The sequence below is a fragment of the Cebus imitator genome, unplaced genomic scaffold, assembly GCF_001604975.1.
Source record: "Cebus imitator isolate Cc_AM_T3 unplaced genomic scaffold, Cebus_imitator-1.0 Scaffold21, whole genome shotgun sequence".
In the NCBI taxonomy this organism is placed as follows: Eukaryota; Metazoa; Chordata; class Mammalia; order Primates; family Cebidae; genus Cebus; species Cebus imitator.
The window spans coordinates 8,252,210-8,260,038 of record NW_016107336.1 but is presented as its reverse complement, the minus strand read 5'-3'; the positions used below and the strand labels follow the sequence as shown (position 1 = coordinate 8,260,038).

General features: G+C 40.0%; 1 protein-coding gene and 1 pseudogene across 1 annotated transcript in view; one reads left to right on the top strand and one right to left on the bottom strand.

The window, feature by feature from the left end:
• On the bottom strand, window positions 1-2,469 carry LOC108299410 (annotated as a pseudogene).
• Window positions 1-7,829, top strand: part of CMTM6 (CKLF like MARVEL transmembrane domain containing 6) — a 20,623-nt gene that overhangs the window by 3,071 nt on the left and 9,723 nt on the right. The window lies entirely within an intron of this gene.

Here is a 7,829-nt window from a genome sequence, read left to right as displayed (position 1 = left end):
TTTTTTTTTACATTTTCTCTAATTTTCTTTAAAGCCATCATTATATATTAACAGTGCAGAGGTAATTCTGTCTTCTCTGGTCTCACGGCACGATCCACTCTAGCCTTTACACCGGTGCTCGGAAAACCTCCGTCTTCTCCCGGTACAGCTGGTGGAACTGCTTGGCCAGGCAGTGGAAAGGGGCTTCAGAGTTTTCCATCTCCTTCACGGATGTTTCAAAACATTTCCAGGCCTTGGCCCACCGCCCACACCCGGGCCTCAGTGGAGTCCACTGCTCATCTGCCGGCCAGATTTGTCTTGTTCTCAACTAAAACACCTGGGAGACAGATGCCTGGAGCCTGTGACCGAGCCTTCTCCAGCCACTTGCTGCAGTTGTTGAGGGACTGTTCATTGGTCATATCATAGACGAGACATAAGACGTTGGGACTCTCCCACAATCTATCCAGCATTTCCGAAAACAGCTCCTTGCCGGCAGAGTCAAAAATAAAGAGTTCCACACTGTCTCCCGTGTCAGGAACTGGGACTGTCTTCACCACCAAATCCATTCCCGCTGTCAGTGTATGGCTCTTCTGGAAATGGGCTCCATCACTGCGGAAGATCTGGGCCAGGGCGGTCTTGCCCACTGCTGGATCTCCTGCCAGGATACATTTGGCTGCCAGCTTCACCATGGTAACCAACACTCCTGCGAGCCGTACCCAGAGGACAAGAGCGGCTGCTACAGGCGCGGGTGGGTGGGCTTCGGTGGGCTTCAGGCCTTGGGCCGGCCTGCCCCGCCTCCCCTCCTTGCTCAAGAATGCCTTTTTTAATATGGAGATTTAAAAATATTTTTTCATTATTGCTTTTCACTTTGATGGTTGTCTTTTTGTTCCTGCTTCGTCTGTTTTGATAATGTCTTCTCTCTTCACAGGAACAGTGTATTACAGGAATTATCCAGAAAGTCCCAAGAGAGTTACATATGAAGTCAGTAAAAGTTGTCTTCCAGTATGGAGCTATAGGCAGGGTCTTTGCCTTAACTTAAACTCTGATAGATTGGTTGTTTTACTTCAGATGTTTAATTTTTCAAAAACCGAAACATAATTGCTGAGCTCCAGTAAGGAAACAACTGTAAGGTAGAAACTCATAATCATAAGGGGAGGTGTTTTAACAAGGGACCTGCAAGCCCTTTGAAATTATGTTCAAAATATTGTACACTTTTGTGTTTGAGTATATTATTCCGGATCCATAAATCTTAACAGAGTCTCAAAGATCCTACAAGACAAAGGAAGCCTGCTCTAAAACTTAGAAACTAGACGCTGTGTATATACTTAGGAAATTCTTAAATTTTAGAGTCTTAGGAGATTGAATTGGATTACCTCTGAGGTTCTTTCCACTCTTAAGATTTTTTTTTTTTTCAAACCTCTGAGGCGCCATGGGGTTTGCTGTTACAGAACTGAACATTGATGGGATAGAGAGTGGAGCCTGTACACACACACAGGAGATTAGAGATAAAAAAAAACATAGCTTTTCTGTCCCTTGAAGTTACATAGCTGTGTCTGCCATTCAGATATGACCTGAATTTTGTCAAAAACCTAAGCGACCCCCAACTACCATCCACCCTTCCAGAGCTTAAGAAGAAATACTCAGTTGAGAATTCAGTACAAGGAGTTATTGGAGTCCTAACTTTATGCAGTTTTTTTCAGTTTATACTATCCTTAGATTTGTCCATTTGTTCATGTTTTATTTTGTGAGTTCTTTTGAGGGAGTTTTTGTTTTAAGGGGAGAATTGACGTTTGGTAGCCTAATTGCTTGCTGGTACGCTGGTGCAGTGACCTAAATATGTGTAATTTTCTGTGCAACAAGCTCCACGTTGTGTCCATGCTATCAGTTGACTGTCCTGATAGCTGCACAGTACTGGGATTCTAGTCACTCATCTGGCAAGCAGTTTTAGAATTCACTAGTGATTTTTCAGTTTATTACATTATAAGTAATATTACCGTATAAGTACCAAGAAAGAAATTACTTAGAAGAATTTCTCATATTGCTGCTCTTTTCATTATTTATATATGAAAACTGATGTATAATAAATTGAAATGTTTCATTTTTGCCTTGAGGAAGATCCATAATGTCATCAAATTACACCTTTGAACCTTTGTAAGAGCAAATATTTGCCTAAGGCATGGGAGGCCTGGCCTGTTTCTTCAGACCAATGGATTGTTTAATTTGAATTTTACTTATAACTATAAGGTTTTTAGTAGTAAATTTCATTAATTTATAATTCACATAATTTTGTAGGTGGAGCCTTATAATTAATGGCAAATCTTTAAAAATTCTTTTTATGAAATATAAGTAGTGACTAGTAAATTAATGGAGAATTCGTATTTAATATAGTGGCAGTTTTAAGGAATACTTAAAATTTCAGAAAAGGTAGTGAAACTGAAATGGAGAGATAGATGCAGGGTAGTAATTATCCAGTGTTTAAATCACCGGAGCTGTGAGTAAGATCACCTTTTAGTCACTGAGACTTCCCAAATCTGTTGATGTCAGCAAATTGTTTTTGATGTATGATTAATACATTAAGGGAAATACACAGAACTGTGGTTTTAACTTCAGAAACCCAGTCTTATGGGGAAAACCTATGCAAACAGACATAGTTGTAAAAGGAATTTAACAGTGTTTCATGGGGACAGGAAATACAGAGTGGGAGTCAGAGGCTTGGGTTGTCTGTGCCAAGCTAACTTGAGGCTTAACCTGTCAGTAGATTAATGCCATCTTTGTAAACATGAGGGCGGGAGACTATATGCTCTCTAAGGGCCCTCCTGACATTAAAAGCTTGATCATTCCCTTAATTATATTTGGGTAAAATTTTATGTCATTAGAAGGAGTTACGTTGGGTATACAGTTGTTAGGTACTTAGCTTAATATTCAGTAAGCAGTATTTAGTCTGATGACTTCATGCTATTGAGAAAAAAACGTTCTCAATAGTTTTTGAGAAAACATTGTAATTGACAAAAACAGTAATTGAGCTTTTTTACTTATGGGTTGCATTTACCATTAACTTCTCACCTAATTCTGTGACATTTTTCTCTCTTCCTATTCTTGACCACTTTGGCATTTAATGCTGGTGACTGCTCATTTCTCAAAATTCTTCCTTCAACTTTTACACTTTTTTTCTTTTTATTACAAAAAAGTGTCTGCTTACTAAAAAAAAACAAAACTGAAAATATTAAAATAAAACCACTTTCCCACCCCTCACACTGCCGAGTGTCACGTTTAACAGTTTGGAGTATGTTTACTTGCTGCTTTTAAAGGAGTTTTCTTTTTTTGAAAACACTTCCTTTGGCTTGCTTGTCCTCTGCTGCTTGCTCTTTTCCCTCCTCCTCTTGAACTGTAGAATTCCTTCAGGCTCCACCCAATCCTCTGTCCTCCTGTTTTCTAACCTTCTAAACCGGGCAGGCGTTCCCTGCTGCCTTCATCTAGACATCATATTCCCTTGCATGATCATCACACAACCTCACCCAACTCCTAAACCATGTTTTTCATCATCCCCATCCAGTTAGGTCAGTTGCCTTATTATCATTTTTGGATTTACCATGGAAATCCTTGCCATTACGAATGTGTTCTTTTTCATCTTCCACATAGAATGTCATCTGTCTCTCCAGGTTCTGTGTGTGTCTCCGCCTGGTTTGAGTCCTGCTTTTCCACTCATCCTTTTCTAGCTCCTCAGAACATTTTCTTGAGATTTTCTAACCTACATATAATGAATGCAGTTAATGTGGTATAAAATATATTTTATTATTGTCGTTTCTTGTACATTGAGCTTATTACTCCATCATTACATCTTCCTGTACGTAGAACAGTATACTCAAGTACACTTTGAACTAGCAATTGTGTCATGCTGTGGGAACTTAGGAAGATTAGTAGCCTCATAGGTGGGTATGCAGATAATTTTTTTTTTCTTTTTTTGGTAGAGACAGGGTTTCACCATGTTGCCTAGGCTGGTCTCAAACTCCTGAGCCCAAGCAATCCTCCCGCTTCAGCCTCCCACAGTGCTGGGGTTACAAGTGTGAGCCATTGCACGTGGCCAACAGAATTTCATATTGACTACAGCTTGTAGTGCCAATTTCTTGGCTTTTAACTTGAGATGGGAACTAACAAATGTCCAATTTTTTTTTTTTTTTTTGAGATAGAGTCTTGCTCTGTCACCCACGCTGGAGTGCAGTAGCGAAATCTTGGCTCACTGTAACCTCCACCTTCTGGGGTTCAAGCAATCCTCACATTTCAGCTGTCCAATGGGATTACAGGCATGTGCTGTGATGCCCAGCTAATTTATATATTTTTAGTGGAGACGAGGTTTTCCCATATTGGCTAGGCTGGTCTTGAACTTCTGGCCTCAAGTGATCTGCCCGCCTTGGCTTCCCAAAGTGCTGGGATTACAGGTGTGAGCTACTGTGCCCTGCCAGATGTCCAAACTTACTCCTTCATTCTCTTAAGATATCCAGGCAGAACCTGCCTCTTATTGTTGCTCTGAGGCTGAAGGTCAATAAGAATGACCCCTATTAATGCATTTGGAATAGGACTTGTAATGACTTGAGACTGACTGCTTCTGGACAAGCTGGATCCTGTCCTTTTTTAACTGAGATTAGACAAGCAGCCTATGTCTATCCTACAGATAATATTTTATTGCCATGTAACCTTCACACATGAGTATGCCTCATAGTCTAATTGTAGCATGAATGGTTTATTCCCAAACCCTAGAATTTTAGGCTGGTATCTTCTCTCAGTTAATTGACTTTTATACACCTGAGGCATATTTTGCAAATTTCTCATAGAGAAACTTTTAAAACTTGGACAAGATATAACATAGAGGCAAGAAAAGGGCAAGTGAAATGTTAGATGTTTCATATTTTATTAGACTATAGTCGTGTAAAAACTCATCCTGTGACTATGACTGCAGGAAACCAAGGAAGTGTTGTCACCTTATATTCTGTGGTGTAGTGATTGGGAGTGCCTTACCTAACATCTGTCTGAAGGAGGTTGTTTGGGACATGCTGGGCTATTTCATGCTTCACTAACTTACAGAAAATCAGAGGGATAGTACCTATGTTTTTTCTTTTATATAAATTATTTTCAGTTGTGGGGATATATACATTTTGTATAGCCAGTAGGAGGGAGAAGAAATCCGTTAAAGGTTTGGATACCAGTATAGATTTGAATTATTTTTTTAACTTTTTATTTTGAAATAATTATAGATTCACAGGAAAATTAAAAAAAAAAAAAAAAAAAAAGTGTACAGGGAGGTCCCATGCACTCATATGTGTGTGCATGTGTGTGTAATTCTGTGTAATTTTACCATATGTATTGCTTTCTATAATCACTGCCACAATCAAGGTACTGAACTGTGCCGTCAGCATAGGGCTTCCCTGTGCTACCCCTTTGTAGCCACACCCTTCCCTTTTCTCTTGGCTGCGACTAATTTGTTAGCCATCATTATTATTTTTATTCTAAGAATGGGCTATGAATGGAATCATACAATATGTAACCTTTTGAGATTGGATTTTGTTGTCTTTGAATAATTCTCTGGAGATTCATCTAGGACGTTACATGTATCAAGTTTGCTCCTTTTTATTGCTAATATTCCATAGTATGGATATACCACAGTTTGTTTTCCATAGTATGGATATACCACAGTTTTGTTTTGTTTTTTTCTTTTCTTTTGTGACAGAGTTTCGCTCTTCTTACCCAGGCTGGAGTGCAATGGCGCGATCTTGTCTCACCGCAACCTCCGCCACCTGGGTTCAAGCAATTCTCCTGCCTCAGCCTCCCGAGTAGCTGGGATTACAGGCGTGCGCCACCATGCCTAGCTAATTTTTTTGTATTTTTAGTAGAGATGAGGTTTCACCTTGTTGACCAGAATGGTCTCGATTTCTTGACCCCGTGATCCACCTGCCTCAGCCTCCCAAAGTGCTGGGATTATAGGCGTGAGCCACTGTGCCCGGCCTTACCACAGTTTGTTTTAACCATTGCATCTGGAATGTTTCTAGTTTGGGGCTATTATGAATAAAATTGTAATAAACATGTACCAGTTTTTGTGCAAACATAAAGTTTTCATTTCTTTGAGATAGATGCCCAAAAGTTCTATTACTGGGTTGTATGGTAGATACATGCTTAGTTTTGAAAGAAACTGCTGAACTGTTTTTCAGGATGGCTGTACCATTGACTCTTTTGAATGAAAATGTTTTGTAGGATAAGATGTTTACTGTTGCTATGAAATGTATCTGTTGATTTTGGTAGCAATCCTGTTGCCATTAACCTGTGTGGCTGCTTCTATTGGCCTGACTTGGGTGAGAAGGTAATTAATTCCCTTTAGCCTCTCACTTGGGTCATCAGTCATTTTGATGGTTTCGGCCCTCAGAAGGAAACTCCCTCAGCTTCCCCAAAACCCACACAAACTGCCCAAGCAGAGCACTCTTCTTCTCTGTCTTTCCTTCTGTTTCTAGAGAAGAGTTAGCCCCAAACCTGATTCCTGAATCCTATCTTTAGAGAGTCATTTTTCTACCTCTGTCCTTAGACCCACCCATCTTACTGGTTTCTGCCTAAGCATTTAAACATGCTCAGTTCTCTCCCATGTTGAAATTCCCTTCTCTTTGACCTCATCCACTACTGCCCTGTCTGGCCATTCTTTCCCAGCCACACTTGTTGACTATGCTATTTCTTATTTCTCTGCCTTACCCTCCCCTTACTTCCCAATATACAGTATTGTAATCGAGTTTCTCTACCAGACTACCCTGGAACTTGCCTTGCTGGTGTCTCTGGCAACCTTCTGATAGCTCAGTCTAAGGTAGGTGTTTCAGTGTTGTTCTTACTTGACATCTAAGTAGCACTGAGCATTCTTGATTATGTGTGTGTGTAAGTGTGTAAATACTTTTTTCTTGTTTACTACCCTTTTGATTGTTGCTCTTAGTTGTCCTCTTCTGGTTTCTTCCTCTCTGCGTATCCCATAATTCTTCAATTCCTCAGATTTCCACATAAGGCTGTCTTTCCTCATTTGGGTCATCACACCTTCCCATTCTGCTGCCTCCCACGTCTTCATCTGCAGCTCAGACCTCTCCTTTCAGCTCCAGACCCATATGTTCATTTGCTTTCCAACTACACCTCCACCTAACTCTTTCACAGACCTCTCAATCACAGCACATTTAAAACTGAATTTAATCTTTTCTCCGGCACCTTTGCCTTTTAAAAAGAAAAAATCCTGACTCTTCAGTGAGGACCAGTATTGTTAGTATCACGTATATAGCAGTTGGAAGTAGTTAAAAACCACTTGTGTATAATTGGGTTGCCAAGTTAACTAGAGTTAACATTCTCCACTCACCATACAAAGCATCCTGACCCCATACCAGTCACCCACAGCCTGCCGTGGCCAGTAGCCATCTCATTAGCACTCCGGAACTCTTGCTTCTGTCATCAGTCGAGTTGTGGTGTTCTCATACTGCTTTATGCTAACTATACTTTTATGGCCAAGTTCTTAAATATTACAAAGCTGAAACTGAGTGTGAAAAGGAATTTTTTTTTTTTAAACTGAATGCTTTGGAAATACTGAAAGATAAGTTACTAAAATATATATCTGCCGTGGAATTAAGGAAGAGCGAGGCAACTGAAAAAGGCTGGTAAAACGAGTTCGACTCTAGAAAGATACTGTTTCTCAAGTGTTTACGATCTCACTTCACTTCAAATAACATCAGTTTGGAAGTGGTACTCCATAGGTGGGAAAGTGATTAGTGCAGAAAATGTGGAATTCCAGTCAGTACACCTGTAAAGAAAAGACTCACTTGAAGAGATGAAGAATAAATGGG